The sequence below is a fragment of the Phaseolus vulgaris genome, chromosome 11 (genome assembly GCF_000499845.2).
Source record: "Phaseolus vulgaris cultivar G19833 chromosome 11, P. vulgaris v2.0, whole genome shotgun sequence".
Lineage (NCBI taxonomy): Eukaryota > Viridiplantae > Streptophyta > Magnoliopsida > Fabales > Fabaceae > Phaseolus > Phaseolus vulgaris.
In genome coordinates, this window is record NC_023749.2 from 18279155 (window position 1) to 18298031 (window position 18877).

Below are 18877 nucleotides of genomic sequence, written 5' to 3' on the forward strand. Positions count from 1 at the left end.
CCCGTCCTCCTGTCCAGCAGATAGTCATTTAGGAACCCGCTCTTAACCAGATCATCGAGCTGATACCCTAAGGACAAACACGAGTCCAAAGTGTGGCCAAAGCCCTGGTGAAACTCACACCAGGCGTCTGGCTTTGGTCCCAGCACCTTGTCGCCCACCTTCTCAGGCGCTTTCAACCTAGCAGATATATTGGGAATGGCGATCAGGTCCGCCAATCCCATAACAAACTTGTGCTTAGACGGGCGATTGTATTCCCGGCGTGCTGGTTGCTGGCGTCCCTGGCCCCTCCCCTTGTTCCTCCTATCATAAGGATGGCGAGTCCTCTGGTCCTTCCTGGCCGCCGCCGCTGTCTCCAGCACCCTTTGCGGCTGGATCCTGGTCTGGGCGCGTGGTCTCGGCGACCTCACTCTCGTCGGCGATGTGAGCCACCGCAAGTCGCCTGACCTCAGCAAACGTTGCAGGGTGAGCCCTGATCAAGGCCTCGCAGAATGGTCCTGGCAGCACGCCCTTCTTGAATGCATAGACCAGCATTTCTTCATCTTTAGCCGACGATCTGACCATCTGCGCTCCAAAACGATTCAGGTAGTCTCTGAGGGACTCTCCCTGGTACTGCCTTATATCAAACAAATCATAAGACACCCTGGGCGGTGCCTTGTTCACGATGTACTGCTCGACGAAAACCTTCGAGAACTGCTGAAAATTGGTTATGTGACCGTTAGGTAGGCTCACAAACCACTCCAACGCCGTTCCCTGGAGCGTGCTCACGAACATCTTGCAATACACGGCGTCTGACCCTCCCGACAGCATCATCTGTGTATGGAACGTGGTTAGATGAGCCTCTAGATCCTCCACGCCGGTAAAGACAGCCTTGACAGGGACCACGCTCGTAGGAATAGGCGTGTCAGTGATCGCCTGAGCGAAAGGCATAGGAAAAACACGAGGTGGCGACGACGGCGCGACCTCTTCAGCAATAGGACGCCCTTACTGCTCTTGAAGAGCTTGACGCAACTCCTCAGTCACCTTGGTAAGCTCATCATTCCTGGCCCGAGAGGCGGCCAGGTCCTCATGCATTCGTGCCTGCTCTATGCGCGAGGCTTCCACAGTCGCCTGCAACGAGCGCATAATATCTACCATCTGCGCCATGGTCATGGCGGCGTCGCCTTCAGCAGCGACAGGCGCCACGGGGCTTGAACGATTGCTTCTCAATTTTCTCATGAACTTAGCGAATCACAGAATGCAGCGAACAACACTTACTTCAGCTACGATCGATTCAGCGATCAATCGGAAGGAACTCCGCGAAACTCCACAAGAAAACTCAAGAACACCGCAAACCTTCAAAGAAACTTGCAATTCCACCAGAAACCACCGCTTCTTCCACGAAAAAATCGAACAAATCGAAGAGCTCAAACTCCACCGAACAAATCACGCGTAAACAGCAGAAAACCTCACTTCACCGAACAAAACCTCAATCGAACGGTGGAAAACGTGAGAAGCACTGAACAAAAGCTAGATGAACAGCGAACAACGGTTGCACCGGCACACAACCACACAGAAAGCTACGAAAACCTCCAAGACTCTCGCTGCGGATGGGAACAAGTTTTACACGGCCCCACGGTGGGCGCCTGATGATCCTGCCTGTTGACCAGAACGTAGGAGCTTGCCTCGTCTAAGGATCGACTTGCGCACCGCTTCAAACGTCCGTCCTTCTCCAAGATCCACCTCAAGAACCTGCAAAAGAACAGAGCGGCGCCCCTGCGGCCGATCGCACTCCAACGCCCAAGTCAGTGACCGAACCACCAAATACTGAGAGCAAGAACGCTCAAGAAATCTCAAGGAACCGTGCAATGTTCTCTCTCACAGTGTGCTCTAGAACTCGCAAGCGTAAAGAGTATAATCTGAACGTGCGTACCTCGAAAGTTCGTTGAGAACTCTTATATACCTGGTCACTTTCTCTCTCTTGGCAGTTACAGACTTAGACACGTGGCTCGCATCCAACTGTACACGTGCCATCATCTGGAGCCTCCTTGACTTGGGCGCTGCTTCTACTCTCATTTTGCTAAGTTACTTATGCATGGTACTGCCCAGTGCATAGCTAACTTGGGAGCGCGATCTCTACTGGAATTCGCGATTTAGGGTGCCTTCGTACACCTTCCCTGTGGTCTCGCCGGCCGCCTTCATAATCTGCACCACCTTCATCTCTGGCGATGTGCTTGCTCTGGCGATCTCCGATCACTAGGTCGCCTGAGTTTACATCTGGCGACTTCATCTTTAACCCGGTGATCGCCGATTCTGGTATGCTGGAGATCGGAACACGCCAACTTAATAACTGGCGACTTCACGAGCCCCCCGACTTCCTTCCCTTCTGCCAACCTGGCGCCTTGTCAACACGCCTATACTGTAGCTGGATGCCACGTCATCACTTCCGACTACCAGGGCGGTACAGGTAATGAAAAAGATAAGGAAGGAAAACACCTTGGATGTGAAAGTATAAGACCCATGTCAACTTGGTCTTCTTTGTCTTTTTCATTTTTACTTGTGGTAGGTGGGTGAGTGAGGTCTTGTTTTACCTTGTTTTGCTTTAAGATTTGCTTTTGTGGACAATGAAGAGCTATGTGCCCAAAACCTAAACATTTAAAACATTTTGGTAGTTGACTTAGGAGTAGAAGGATTTGTAGTAGAAACTTTTTTTGGAAACAAGGTTTGTTTGGAAAAATTGGAAGGAGAATTTTGAGTAGAAATTCTGTTGGCATCCTTCCTAGAAGAGTTGTAGAAATCATCATCATGAGTATTTTTGAAAGTTGTTTTCAAAAGATAGGATTCCACCTTGATGGCTTTGCGAAACACTTTCTTTAAAGAGTACTCATTTAATTCTACAAATTCTCTAATATCTCTTCTCAAACCACGTACAAACCATTTTATCTTTGACTCTTCATTAGCATGTATATTCATTTTAGTCAAAGTTGTTTCAAAATCTTTAAAGTATTCATCTACCATCCTATGTCCTTGAGGAAGCCTTTGGAACTTCAACAAGTGTTCCTTCCTAGAAGGAGGAACAAACCTCGCGCGCATACACTCTTTCAAAGCATTCCAAGAAACCACGAGAGGTTTCTTGCGATATATAATGTCCATTACAATTTTATGCCACCATTCTTTGGCATAGCCCAAAAAGGATGAAGAAACTACCCTAAGTTTATCGTCATCTTGGACCTTATACACATGAAAATAATGGTCAACCTTAGCCTCCCAATCTAAATACACATTAGGATCACTATCACCATTAAAACTAGGGACTTTGGCACAAGAAATGTTGAACACTTGGTGATATCTTTGGTCACGGTTATAGCTCTCTTCATGAGAATGATGGTGAGGCTTCCTTCTTCTATGTTCCTCTTCACGGCCAAAGTCATTTGAAGAACCTCTAGATGAAGGTCTATGTGAATGATGCCCACTATTGATAGAGTGAGATGGCCTAGCTTGTTGCACCTCCATCTTTTGCAATTTTTCTTCCAAACGCCTAATGGTGCGTTGAGCTTCATGCAATTCTCCAAGGACCGAAGCTTTGGAAGGAGAATGTTGTTTGTAAGATGCACCACTTGAATAGCCAGCCATTTGCAAATGAAAACAGCAAACACACAAAAACAGCAAACAAGTCAAGAAACAAAGTTAGCAAAAAAAAAAAAAAGAATTTGGCACCCAAATTGCCGAAGTAAATTTGGCCAGAAAAAGAGGTCACTCTCAAAGAAATAATGTCCTTGCACCAATCTGATCTTGAGGTCTTGGAATCCTCAAATGAAATATGTCAAAGCAAGGCACACCAATCTCAAAGCCAACCACAACAAAACCAATGAAGCAATAAAGACAAACAAGAAAAAGTATAAGCAATGAAAGGCTAGAACAAAAGGAATACTAGATGTTTGACAAACTCAAAGATTAATGAACAAAAGACAAGCAAGAAAAATAAGGAACTCAATGAGAAAGTAGGCACACAAAAGAATACTTAAAGAAAAGCACTAGAGTAGATGAAGAAAACAAAAATTAGCTACTGGAAATATTTTTTTTTATGCAAACTGTGCGTGATGTTCACTGATTTAACTGGAATGATATAGAACGAACTGGATTATGAAATTTTAACCACACAAACTTCAAGATCTTAGCTCAAAAATGGCACTGGAATCACTTAAAAACAGAAAGCCAAGTAATTGAGATAAATTTTTCAAAATCGCTGCCAGATTACCGTATTTTTTTCGGCAGAATTGTACACTTTTTGTATTTTATTTATCATTTTTTGTGTACTTTGAATTTTTGAGTACTTCTTTTTTCTACTCTTTTCTAACACTTTGAAGAACACAAATCCAGAATTTCAGAATTTTCCAGTGAGTAAATCAATTGCAATAAGGAAAAACAGTAAGCACATTTTCAGAAAACAGGGGAATCCTAATAGGAATGAAAAACAGAATTATGAACTAGCAAAGACATAATGGAAAATGATGTATAGGAACTTGTATAGGTCTAGAATACAAGCATAAACTCAAACTAAAACAGAAAATGCACAAAGGATCAAATATCAAACTCAGAAAATTATATGACACCAAAGCAAGAAACAACAAATTCAATAAAAGTACTACAAAAAGTGATGACAATTATGGAAAAAACAAGACTAAGACAAAACTTGTATGGATACAAAAAGGAAAATACTCAAACATATGATAGGCAATATAAAGAAAACAGCAATAAAACTCAAATAAGCCTAAAAACAGAACCGTAAATTGCAAGAAATTAAAGAGCTCTTGAAATTAAAGTGCAACACAACTCAAAAATTAAACAAGAACACACCTAAACTCTTGACACCACATGATGTGATTCCACTAGCACGCTTTGAATGATTCTTGACATTCTTAGGAATCATCTTGAGTTGGTTATGAGATAGACACTTTATCATAGAATTGGATCAAGGTTCTATGAACAAGAACTCACCAAAACTAGTGCCAAAACACAAACTCATATGGAAGTTCCAATTATTGTCAAATTGAACTGATTAGAATGGAACAAAAGATAAGAAAACTGAATTAGAAGTGCTGGAAATTAAAAGGCACCGAACCAAAATCAAAATAGAAGAAGAACAGCAGCTTGAAAATGAAAAATGCCGAACCAAAAGACAAGGAACACAAGCTAATACATGGATATAACAAGAGAAGGAAGGAAGGAAAAGAGAAAGCTCATGAAGATGGAGGAATGGTTGGATGATCATGCCACTAGGAGGATGGAGACTCCAAGATAAGTGTGCAAGCCGCCACTTGAGGTAACCATGGAACCTTCAAGATAAGACTAGTGAAGAAGGCACAAAGCTCTCCAATGCTCTCTCAAAAATTGAGTATAGTTTCTCTAATCAAAATTCAAATCTCAATTTTACAAGCTAAGCACCTTTATTTATAGCCTAGAGGTGCTGAAAAATAGGTGGGAAAATTCAAATAAACTCATTTGAAATTCCCACCAAAAACAAGTCACATGGGAGGTGTGACCTTTTTCTACTATGACACCTCCTAAAAACTACACCTACACCACTCTCCTAAGTCACATGGACAATGTGACTTTATTTTACATTTTCACACTCCTTTATTTAATAACCACACCTCCTAAAACTATACAAGAGTATTTCAAAGCTTGGCCTTGCCCCTCATGGGATGGACTTGGGCTCTTTGGGCTTCGTCCTTCTTGGGCTTGGGCTTGGGCTTTGGGCTTGGGCTTGGGCTTTGGGCTTGGGCCTCATCTTTATTTTATGTCTTCTTTTAATTTTGAGAAGACTAGAAGGAAGAACTTCAAATGTGAGGGTGGATGTCCTCTTCCTCCATTAATAAAAACCTCCTTTATTTGATTCTCATCAGTTATTCAGATTCTGACTTTGCAGGATAGAAAGAGCACAAGTGGCACTTGTCACCTTCTTGGCTCAAGCCTAATCTCATGGCATAGCAAGAAGCAAGCATGTGTTGCTCTCTCTACTGCTGAGGCTGAATATATAGCTGCTGGAAGCTGTTGTGCACAGATTCTATGGCTCAAGCAACAACTTGCAGATTTTGGTTTACAAATCAGCAAGGTTCCCTTAATGTGTGATAACACAAGTGCCATCAATCTTACCAAAAATCAGATTCAGCACCCAAGGACCAAACATATTGAGATAAGGCATAATTTCATTAGGGATCATGTAAACAATGGGAACTGTTCCGGCCGGTTGACCTGGGACGTCTTTGTGCACAACCTTGCCCGTCAGCTAGGGACGCCTTCCCTCTGGCTACCTGTGGATACCTGCAAAAAAGGACAAAAGGGCGCCCTAGCGGCCGTTTGCATTCCGACGCTCAAGTCAGCTAGCAAGAAACACCAAAAACTTTGCACCTCCGTATCGGAGCACCGTGAATGGCACTCGGAAGGTGGTAAACGAAACTGTGTATTGTGTATCTTTTCTCCTTCTGGCAAACAACCTTTCTTTAGTCCCTTGTGCGTAGCCTCAAGACTCGAGCAAGCAACTAGAGTGTATTCTGGGAAAATTTGCCAAAAGTTCGAACCCCGTTTCCAACATCCCAGGTTTTATTTAAACGCCCCTAGCATTTAAAGCGTCTTAAGGCGCATTTAATTATGAAACGTTCAGCGCCTTTTAAGACGTTTAAACCGCCTGAAGCATTTAAAGTACCTTAAAACGCTCGAAACGTAAACTTTAATATAGCTTTAATTACCTTATACCTGACAAGTGGATGTTTCTGTTCTGACCTGGCTGTTATTACACGTGGAGGGCCTCACAGCATCGTGACCCAACATGGGGGTATTTCGTCGTGTGAGTCCTCCTTCCTTGGCGCGAGGGGTGACTTTTTTGGGTGCCAGCTCATGCCCCCAAGCCTCTAGTCACTCGCTTTGAGAGCGTATCTACCTTCCTCTCGTACCCTGCACCTGGTTACCCCTGGGCGTGACCCTCTCATGAGTCGTATCTTTCCCAAGGGCCTCTCTGGGGCGACATGGGCACTTCACGAGTCAGATTGCTCTCCACTGGCGTTAGTACTATGGCCTTGAAGCCACCTTTCTCTTCCCTTTATTGCTATCCCAGGTTATCGGGGTTCGAGGCCTTCCCATGGCGTCACTCCCTCCATGGTCTTTCCTACCCATGGGTATCGGGGAGCAACGCTGTGGATGCCTTGCTCTGGGGACATTTTACCTTGGCGACGCCCTACCTTGGCGAGGCCCTACCTTGGCGACGCCTTGACTTGGCAACGTCTTATCTGGGCGACTCTTCCTCTCGGCGATGCTTGCACTTGGCGTCGCCTCACCTAGGCGACGCCTTATGTTGACTTTGACCTTGACGCTGACTTTGACCTTGACTTTGCCAACGCCCGGGTACGGGACGGTACACAAGCCCCCTAGTCTTAAGCTGATGACTTGTTTTTAGCAAAAAGACTAAGGCCTCGCCCACGCCATCCACGTGGCATCCTGGTGACGTGTCATTCTTGCTGATGTGACACTCCTCAAACTATTGACGTGACATTCTCTGAACCATTGAGGTGCTCTTAATGGGTGATTGGACATCCTCTGAAACGGGGAAAGCAATACTTTTTGGGGACACGATTAATCGCTTGCCACGTGGTTCATCACGCGGTCAGTCTCAAAAGCCTTTTGCGCTCCCAGTGAGCGCCTAATCCTACGACACGTGGCATCATCGCACGGTCACCATCTGTTGCCCGTCGCGCTCATCGCAACGTTTAAGTTACCCAAACTCCGCGCTCGAAACCACTGTTTCATCCACTCTCTCTGCATTCCCGCACTGTTCATCTCCTTCGAGCTCTTTCTCTGCAATCCCTGCTCTCTCCTTCGCGCTTCCATTCCTTCCCTACTTCGACACTCAAAGGTATGATTTTTTCTGCCCTTGCTGACTCTTCTTCTTCATTGCATTGCATTGTTGTGTATGAACTGCCTGGGACTGTTTATTTTCTTGTGTTCTCGTGATGTTTGTGTGTTTCTTCGTTCCCCATCGTTCTTCTTTTCTTACGTGGGTAGGGTTTCCCTAGGGTTCCTCCTATTTTCCCCTTTTTCTTCTTCGAACCCCCTTTTCGCTGAACCCTTTCTTTTTTCTTCACTCTTCAGCTTTCGATCAGATGGCGCGAGATAAAGCCATTGTCGATCCTCCGCCCCCCGTGTCCCCCTACAAAGAGGAGAATGGATGGGCCTCCAGTGATCTCCTCGCGGAGTGCTCTACATTGACCTCCATCACAGACGTGGAGGCCCACAGGGGAGACCCCGCGGTTTACAATTTCAATGCTTTCCACAAAACCCACGATTCCCACGTCCTAGTATGCCGTGTGAAACCGGGGGAACCTGTTTGCGTGGACTCGAGGGCCACCAGGGGAAGTCCCTTCTTCTTCCTCTACCTACACCACAACCAAGAGAGTGACCTTGATCCCCTCATGACACACACTCTTCTTAGCTAACACGCTAACACTAAGATTGCTGATCTTGATCCCCTCAAGAACACACACCCAATCTCAGCAAACACAAAAACGAAACTTGTTTAGCAGAGTACAAGGATTACACTTATACAGAAGATAATCTGAAATCAATACAAGAAGAATCATATTCCACACACTTTGATCAAATCACAAACTCTAAGCAGCTCTTTGAAAAACTCAAAAACTCTATTAAAAAATCTTCTCTTCTTTACAAATCTGTTTTTCTGAATTATTCAAAGATGTTGTTTGTTATCAAATCTTAACAAACTCTTTAATTGCATTTAATGATTGGTCAAAGCATTTAATGACTGGAGCATAAGCAGTTAAATCATTTAAAGCTCAGTCAGAGACAAAATAGTTTTTCTGTTATGGTACCAAAACAAACAATCGGTTGTTTCCTCGAATCAATCGGTTGTTTTGGTTTTAACAACTCAACCATTTGAAAAACAGTTTTCAATCTTTTCTAAAAACATCTAAGTATAAACAATCGGTTGTTTCGACAAAACAATCGGTTGTTTTTAACTTAGTTTGAAAAACATTTTTCTTTCAAAATGATTGAGAATGCCTATGCTTTAGGTTTCCCTTGTTGATTCTAAGACTAGAGAACTTGAGACCAGCAACAGCAGCCCATACCTCATGAGTTATCTCCATTTCTACACCTTTCACATGAGAAATTAGATTGTTTCCCTCAAACTTGAGATTTGTGTAGAACACCCTTACCAAATCTGAGTAAATGTTTCCTTTCATCTCCAGGAACTTTCTGAGAGATTGATCTTTGAGCAGCCTCCTTACATTAACAAGATTTTGACTTTTCAGCCAATCAAAGCACACAACCTTGGGGTTGTTTATCTTTTTGATACTTGTTTCATACCTATACATCTCAATAAGATCATTGTTTCAAGAAAGCCAGCCTTCTAGCCTTCCTTCAGATCTTACACCTCTGGTTTTGACTATCTTTGAGGTGGGAGGAGTTGATTCCATGATGGCATAAAAGAAAACAGAGAAAAGCTCACTTCACAGATTTTGCAAGAGATGTTGCAATTGGTTGTTCTTGTGGAAGAGATCAGCTGCAACAGATTTTATAGCAGTAAAAGAATCAAAAGCATTCAATGACATGAGTGGGTACCAGATTTTCAGAGAGAGAGGACTTGACCCTGCCCTGCACAGAAAACATCAGAAAAAGCTGAAAATCACATGGTCTTCACATGTGATCTTTTACTAGTCATTAAGGCTCTTAAATTTCCAAGATTTTGGAATATATTCTTTTATGACTGTTGTAACTTCTCTCTGAACATGAACAACTTTCAACACAGGTTCTTTGACCAAGATTCTCTCTTTGAATTGATCTGCAACGGATAGAAATTCAAAAGAGCAATTAAATTGATTTCTTCACAGTGCTATCAGACTCAAAACAATCGGTATCGGTTGTTTTTCTGCAGCAGTTAAACTGATTTTGAATTTCAATCATGAGCAGAAAGAGTTCAAAGCAAATGACATTGACCATTTTAAAGAAGATTTTTAATCATGAGAAAGAACTTTAAAGCAGAAATTAAGAACAGAGAAAGGAAAGTCTTATCCTTATGTTATTTCTTCAATGAGCCATGTGCTTTATGATCAAGAAGCCTCTTCTCACTGTTAAGGGCTTTTGGATAGATGCAGAGCATTGATTCAACTTCAATGATGGTCTTTTTCTTCCAAGTACTTGATCACATGACTTAATTCCTGCACAATTATGAGTTCAAGCAACAAGATTTGGTCCCTTCACAAATGTGGGTCCAATAGATTTCTTTTTCTCATTTGGCACCTCACATCCTTTCGGAATCCATTTCATGTAGCCTCTAGGAACAGAGAATTTTCTTATTTTGCAGAATCTAACCGAATGGCCCTTTTTCATGCAATAAAAGCATGTAACAACCGGTTGTTTTGATTTAACAATCGGTTGTGTTTACTGGCTTTCTTGAAATTTTTTTTGAAAACTTATCTTGTTGGTTCTGTGGATTGAAACCTAAACCAGCCTTTCTTAAAACACAGCTTTGAGATGCCAAGACATTCTCAAAGTTAGATTTCCCCTTTGAAAGCTTGTCCACAATTTCAACAAGATAATGAACCTTTTTCTCAAGATTTTCACAATTTTCGCAAATGAGAGTCACACTTGCAAGAATTTCCCCTTTGAAAGCTTGTCCACAGTTTCAACAAGATAATGAACATTTTTCTCAAGATTTTCACAATTTTTACAAATGAGAGTGTCACACTTGCAATAAGCATTTTTTAAATGTGATCCTGCCGGCAACTCGAACGGGAAGGAATCGCTTTGTAACACTCTCTGCCCTGTCTACGCGACTGCGTCTTCTGCAGAATCACCCTCAGGACCTTCACTTGCTGTTCCAAACGTGACCTGCAAAACACACAGACGGAGCCTCTAGCGGCCGTTTGCACTCCGACGATCAAGTTAGTCCAACAGAACCACCAGAAACTGGAAACTAGTAATGTGTGTGTGAAAAACTCTTGCACTCTGTTTTTCGTCTCTCTTTTTTCTCCCTTCCCCCCACTCTTCCCTGATTCTCTCCTTTATCTCTCTTTCTCTGCTTCTGGGCATAACAGAATTTTGTTATGCTTTTCTGGCATGTGTCAGAACCCTGTTATGCTTTTCAGAGAAAGCGTACCTTCAGAATCAGCAGTGGGGAGCGTGAGGGTCTGCGCATGTCTGCGCGTCTCTGCGCTTGGCTGCGCCTGTCTGTACCTTCAGTGGTACGGAGTGCTCTTTTGTCTGGACCGCACCCCTCTCAGATGATGACACGTGGAGGCCTGCAACTCACATCTAACCACACACGTGTCACTTACTGGAAGGGCTCTAGCGCTTCTCTTTGTGTGCCTAAGTTACGCCCTTGCGGAGTAACTTAGGATGTTTCTCTTATCTGGGTAAATCGCATACTCTTAGGAAAACGTCGGGTGTGGCTGGTCTAGGCACACTCACCAAACGTTGCTCTCTGCGTAGGCGACTTACCCTTCACGATGCCACGCACGCAATGGGTTGAGGGAATCACCAATCACTGATTGGCTTACTAGTTCCCTCAGGCCACTATCGTGCATGATTCCCTGAGGTGTGCTCATGCGAGGTCCATGCGTAACGCTCTCGCTGGGAACCTCAGTCCCAGTTTAACTGCGTGTAACACGAGACCCCGATGACAATACACCCGATGACTGATCAGTGTTTATTCGCTTATCGCGCTCTGCCTCCAGGCGCGAGTCTGGGAACTGGTCTGCTGGTGGCCACTTGGCTTCTGACCACCGATCACCATTCTGGGTGATCTGTTCCCCGACCTCTCTGCTGCCTGATCTGTCGGTGGTAACTTGGTTACTGACCACCGATCACCTCTCTTGGCGATCGTCCCCCCGACCTCTCTGCCACCTGGTCCACGTGTCACCCTTCGAATGGTCCACGTGGTTCTCTACTGCTGACGTCATCGACTACCGATGACCGATCGGATCACAAGCCCCCCAGTCTCGAGTCGAGAACTCGTTCTCAGCGAAGAGACTAAGTGGTCGTGCCCTCAGTCCACGTGGCAAGTGGGGCCGCCTCACGTGCCACCTCACATGCTGCTTCTTTAACGTTTGGACTTCCTCTCTTGATCTCGCGACACGTGGCCCCATCGACGGCTAGCGCTGTGCGTCGCTAGCGCTTCCCTTATTCAAATTGGCGCGCTCCTTTACTGTTCTTTCATCTTCTTCATTCGACTCCCAGACTCTCTGCGAACCTTCCTCTGCGCACCTTTCTCTCCTCAAATTCTCTGCTGCCAAATCTCTTGCGATCACCCAAAGGTATGGTTTTTCTTCTCCCTGGCCCCTTTTTGGTCATCTTTACCGATTGCATTTATCATTCTGGTTATCATGCATTCATCTACTCTATTTTCCTCTCTCGAACCCGCGCTAGGGTTTTTTCATGCTCTTACTCTGGCTTCTGCTTCTTCTTCTCCTTCTTTTCATCTGGGCATCTCCTTCTCCTTTCCCTTTTCTGTTTTCACTGAAATTCATCATTCCTTCTTCTCCCATTCATTCTGACCTTTTCGTTTTTCCTCCATTTGCAGCTATCTCACGATGGCTCGCTTGAAACAAACTGCGCGCATCATTGCTTCTTCTTCTGGTGCACAGCCTTCCGCGAGTGCGCCAGCTCCACCACCGCCTGTGGCTACCTCCTACCACGACAATGCCAGGGTCTACCAATGGGCTCCCCTGGCATTGCTCGCTGAAACCTCCACCCTACTGCCTGAGGGCCATCTCAAGTCCCTGCTAAGTCGCAATCCTGACGAGCCTTCCTGCTCCATCGACAGGGAGAATGACTTCAACATTCAAATTCGCATTCCTCCTCGAGGAATGCCCATCTGCGCGGATGACAGGGCCACCAATGGGGTGCCCTTTGTCTTCATCTACTCCGCTATCTTCAAGAGGTTGAAGCTGCGCCTCCCTTTCACCTTCTTTGAAAAGGAGCTGATGATGGAGTTAAACGTCGTGCCTTGTCAGCTCCATCCAAATGCCTGGGCCTTCATCCAAGCGTTTCAAATCCTCTGCAGTCATTTCGGGCACAACGCCTCCGTGGACGTGTTCCTTTACTTCTTCGAAGCGAAGAACCCTGGGGACAGGTCCTGGGTTAGCCTGAACGGGGTTGCTGGGCAGGTGCTCCTGGGCCTGTACCAGCAATCCTTCAAAGACTGGAAGGGCAGATTCTACATGATATCTGCTACCCCTCAAAGTCCAAGTCTGCTCGAGGGATACCCCCTCTACTGGGTTCCTGGAGTTGAATTCAAGAAGTCCAGGGACCTCGAAGCTATGGCCCCCTACGAGCGCGAGCTGTGTGGGCTGCTCCTGGGGGCCAAGTACAACTCTGCCCGCCTCATCAAAGATGAATTTGATGTGGTGGCTGTGAAAAAATATATAGGTAGCCCTCCTTGCACTTCTTCGGATACCTGCACTTTTTCATGCATACTTTTATGTGTTCTTTAACTTACTTGCATATCTTGGTCATCTAACCCTTCCTTTTTCCATGTATGCAGACTCGATGACGGGGAAAGACAGGAAACTGGCCCTGCTGGAGCTTGCCAAACATAGGGGAGCCAAGGGCACTGGTTCCTCTTCTTCTACAACTGAGCCCATTGCGGCCCCTCCACTCTCGGTCGCGCCAGCTGAAGGCCCCGAGCCAGGGAAGAAAAGGAAAAGGCTGGTGAAAGCTTCCGCCTCTTCTACTGCTGCTGCTGCTGCTTCAACTGAAGAGGAGAGCTCAGGCTCTCCTCTTGTTCACCGCCAAAGGAAGAGAGCAGCGGTTGAGGGGGCCTCATCTCTCCAGCCTGGCGAGGTTGAGGTAGTGGAAGTGGAGGAAGGGTCTTCCCCACCTCCCTGTGCTCAACCTGCCTCAGAGCCCTCCAGTCTTCCTTCTCCAGGCCAGCAGTTGCCTCCAACTTCCCAACTGCCATCTTCCCCCCCAGCAGGCCAATCACCTGGTCCACCTGCTCATCTTGCTGGGGGTCCACCACCACCACTGCCAATCCCCACCGCCACTGCTGAAGGTGGGGGGTCCAGCTTGCGCCCAAGCACTTCTGGGGCCAACCACGAAAACTTCAGCAGGGTCATCACCCTGGTCCGACAACTCATAAGCAACCGGGAGCTTGTCGAGTGGAGTGGTGACGAGGTGGATATGCACCTAGCCAAGCAGGTAGTGCTCTCTCTGGAGTTTTCCACCCAGCATCGCAAGCAACTAGCCCTGGAGAAGAGGGTGAAGGATCTTGAGCACGACAAGGAGTCACTGCGAAGTGACTTCGAAGCTGCCCAAGGATCTGTGGAGTTGATGCGGGGCATGGTGGAGAAAGCTAGGAGGGAGTACCTAGCGCAGGTCCAAGAGACCATCAAGACAGAGATCTTGATGGGGCAAGCTGTTAGCTCCTTGGACTGCACGGTGGTGGAGCTTAAGGCCTAGACTTCCTCCCTGCGCCAACAGAACACTCAGCTATTGGGGGAGCTCGAGTCCGCCAAAGAAGCAGCTGCTGCTGGGGAGAAAAGACTTTAGCAGGTGGTGGGCAAACTGTCTGAAACTGCCTCCTCCCTTGCTGCCGTCACCACTGAGAGGGATGCTGCGGAGGCTTCAAAGCAAGAACTGGAGGTGGAGAAGGCTGATTTGATGAACGTGGGTGCTGATGCCCTTACAGACGGATTCGAGCTAGCACTCGAGCAAATCAAATGCGTTCTCCCAGACCTGGACCTCTCGTAGTCCAGCATCTACCATGAAGTGGTGGATGGAAAGCTCATCCCCCCTGCCCCTTAAACTTTTCTCTTCTCTGTAAATTTAACTTCTGCACAATTTTCTTATTACTCTGAAATTTGTATAAGACTTGACTGTGAATACAAACTCTCAATGCTTCTTTTGTTGCATAAGTTTCTTTCCTTGTATATTCTTTGATCTTCACTTATCTTTATGTGCGCGACTAACTGTTAGCTAGCTTAGGTTCAGCGCGATCTTGGGCTTTACCTTTCCTTTCGCACACGACTAAGTGTTAATCAGCTTAGGCTTAGCGCGATCTTGAGCTTCGTCTTTCACTTTGCACACGACTAAGTGTTTAACCAGCTTAGGCTTAGCGCGATCTGCTTCTCTTATTCTTTCACTTCTACTTGATCACGACTGGCTATTCCCTCAGCTTAGTGTTTAACAGTCCTCGTGCGCTGCTTTGCACCACTAGCCAATCGCTGACAACTCATCAGTGATCGTTCTTTAGTCTTTACTTAGCTTCTCTATCGCTCTAGCGCTAAGTGCATAGAGGACTTCGACATCGATCGCTCAAGGTGATGCCTCGTCTTGGGGAAAGAAAAGTGTTTCTCGCTAACCCCTCTTACTTTCCCCAAGGTCATCACCCTTTGGCGGGTTGAGTCGCTCATTCCCTGCCTCACTCCTGGGATGAGAAGGGTTTCGGACTAAGAGTCTTACTGGGCCAATATTGGTGTATGCCAAGTGGGTAAGGACGTTTTGTCAAAACCTTTCCTTTCCCTCCCTTGGTCTTACTAGCACCCCTGGCTTTTCAAACCTTTAACTGCTTGCGCTCACACCTGGGGTGAGGAAGACTTAGATCGGTGCCAGTACTTGCGCCTAGGGCAAGTAGGGCCTAACCAATCACCTGCACTTGCACCTGGGGCAAGGAGGATTTTAACTTTAATACATGAGCACGCTTTATATGCTGGAATTTTTTCTTTAATTGGGTGGCCTCGTTAAAAACCCTCCTTAGGGAAAAGAGTGCCCCCTTGTCTGTTCAACTGTTTCCACCACATACAAACATGTGTCTTTTATGTTCTGGGGATTGCTCCTCCTTCCAAAGTCTCTAGGCGATAGGCTCCGTTCTCTAATGTCTCCACCACTCTGTACGGGCCTGTCCACTTTGGGGATAACTTGTTCAGCATGTCATTCTGATGCGCCTTTCTCATCACCAGATCACCTTCCTGGAAACGCCTGGGCCTCACTTTAGAGTTGTGCCTCCGCTCTACTCTTCTCTTCACAACTTCAGCACTGACTCTGGCCTCTTCCCGCACTTCGTCTAGCAGATCCGGATTCACCTTACGCTCTTCATTGGACTCTTCAGAAACGAAGTTCAAGAATCTGGGGGAGCTCTCCTGTATTTCCACAGGAATCATGGCGTCTGTCCCATAGACAAGGCTGAAGGGTGTCTCATGAGTGCTGGACTGTGGGGTGGTGTGATAAGACCATACAATTCTGGGGACCTCCTCTGCCTAGCCTCCTTTGGCCTTGTCTAGTCTTCGCTTCAGCCCCCTGAGCAGCACTCGATTTGCTGACTCCACCTGGCCATTTGTTTGTGGGTGCTCCACTGAAGCGAAAACCTGTTGTATCTTTAACTCTTCACACATCTTTCTCAGCTGATGACTTGTGAACTGGGTGCCATTGTCGGAAACCAGCCTCTTGGGTATTCCGAAGCGGCAGACAATGTTCTTCCAGACGAAGTGTTCGACTTTCTATGCGGTGATGTGTGCAACTGGCTCTGCCTCCACCCACTTGGTGAAATATTCAATGGCCACAATGAGGAACTTCATCTGCCTTGTCGCCAGGGGAAAGGGTCCTAGGATGTCAATCCCCCATGTATGGAATGGCCACGGGCTATGGATGGACCTCAACTCCTCAGGGGGTGCCTTGTGGCAATCTGCATGCAGTTGACATTGTTTGCATCGCTGAGCAAACCTTATGCAATCTTCCTTCAGTTTTGGCCAGTAGTACCCCGCGCGGAGTACTCTACTTGCCAAAGCGTGACCACCTACATGGCTTCCGCACACCCCCTCGTGCAGCTCAGACATGAGTCTGGTGCATTGCTCGCCGTGTACACAGATCTGCACAGGGTGAGAAAATCCAAATCTAAATAGGCTTCCATCTATAAGAGTAAACTTACTTGAACCCCTCTTTATTCTTTTTGCCTCTGCCAGATCGAGCGGGAGTACACCATCTTCTAAGTATAGCTGGTATGGCGTCATCCAGGTGTCGGGTTCCTTCTCCGCATGAACCTCCATCGACTCATCGGTCTTTGAGGGTCGCGATCTCACCCTCGGTGCTCTTAGCGTTTCTTGGGTCAACGACCGATGACCGATCGTTAGACGCTCCATTGACTTGCATACGTGAAGCACCTGGTTGTCTGATACGAACGCGCGCGGCAAGCTTGGCAAGCAGGTCTGCTCGGGCATTCTGCTCTCTTGGCACGTGCACTAACTCAAACTCGGCGAAGGACGTCTTCAGGAGCTGCACATACTCCAGGTAGGCTGCCATCTGGGGATCCTTTGCTTGGAACTCCCCGGTAATCTGCCCGGTGACCAGTAACGAATCGCTCTTGGCCAGCAGATTTCTTGCTCCCATTTCTCTTGCTAACAACATTCCTGCGATCAGGGCCTCATACTCCGCCTGATTGTTGCTAGCTTTGAAGGCAAAGCGGAGGGACTGCTCGATCAGTACCCCATTTGGTCCTTCCAGGATGACTCCCGCGCCGCTTCCCTGCTGATTAGAGGAGCCATCCACCGATAACACCCATCGGAAATTTAGCCCTTCTGTAGGTGTCGCGATTGATGATAGCTCGACTACGAAGTCCGCGAACACCTGCCCCTTGATCGGTCCTCGGGGCTCGTACTGAATATCAAATTCTGACAATTCTACTTCCCATTTGACCATCCTGCCTGCTACATCAGGTTTCTTCAATACGTTCTGGATAGGCAGATCAGTCATCACGACCACTGTGAAGCTGTGGAAGTAATGCCTGAGTCTTCTGGCTGAAAACACCACCGCCAGAGCAGCCTTCTCGAGGGCCTGGTACCTTGTTTTAGGGCCTTGCAGCACCTTACTCACGAAGTAAACAGGCCTCTGGGCCTGGTTCTGCTCTTGCACCAGGACTGAACTGACTGCCCTCTCCGTAACAGCAAAGTATAGACGAAGAGGGATGCCTACCTGGGGCTTTCGCAAAACTGGTGGGTTCGCCAGGTACCCCTTTAACTTGACGAAAGCCTCCTCGCACTCCTGTGTCCAGAGAAATCTGCTGTTGCATTTGAGACACTGGAAGTATGGGTGACCTTTCTCCCCTCCAGCGGACAGAAATCGGGACAGAGCTGCCAAGCGACCGGTGAGCTGCTGCACCTCCTTCACCGTCGTTGGGCTCCTCATTGCCACGATCGCCGCACACTTCTCCGGGTTAGCTTCGATTCCCCGCTCTGTCAAGAGGAAACCCAAGAACTTCCCAGCCTCCACACCGAATATGCATTTCTCAGGGTTGAGCTTCAGCCTGTACTTGGCAATGGTGGTGAATAGCTCTTCCAGATCAGCTGCATGATGCTTCTTCTCTTGGGACGTGACCACCATGTCATCTACATAGGTGTGTACGTTCCTTCCCAGCATGGGCGAGAGCACCCTATCCATGAGCCGCTGGTAGGTAGCCCCCGCATTCTTTAACCCAAATGGCATGACCTTGTAGCAATAGCAAGACCGTTCCGTCATAAACGCGGTCTTGCATTCGTCCATTGGGTGCATCCTGATCTGGTTATACCCTGAGAAAGCGTCCAAGAAGCTGAGTAGCTTTCCCCCCGAGGCGCTATCAACTAGAGCATCTATACTGGGTAAGGGGTAAGAATCCTTGGGGCACGCCTTGTTGAGGTCAGTGAAGTCCACACACATTCTCCACTTGCCGCTTGCCTTTCGAACCAGTACCACATTCGCTAGCCACTCGGGGTACTGGATTTCTCTGATGTGCCCTGCGGCAAGGAGCTTCTGCGCTTCGTCGTGGATCACCTTCCTCTTTTCCTCGTTGAATTTCCTTCGCCTCTGTCGCACGGGTCGAACCATGGGGTCCATCGACAGACGATGGCAGAGGAAGTCGGGG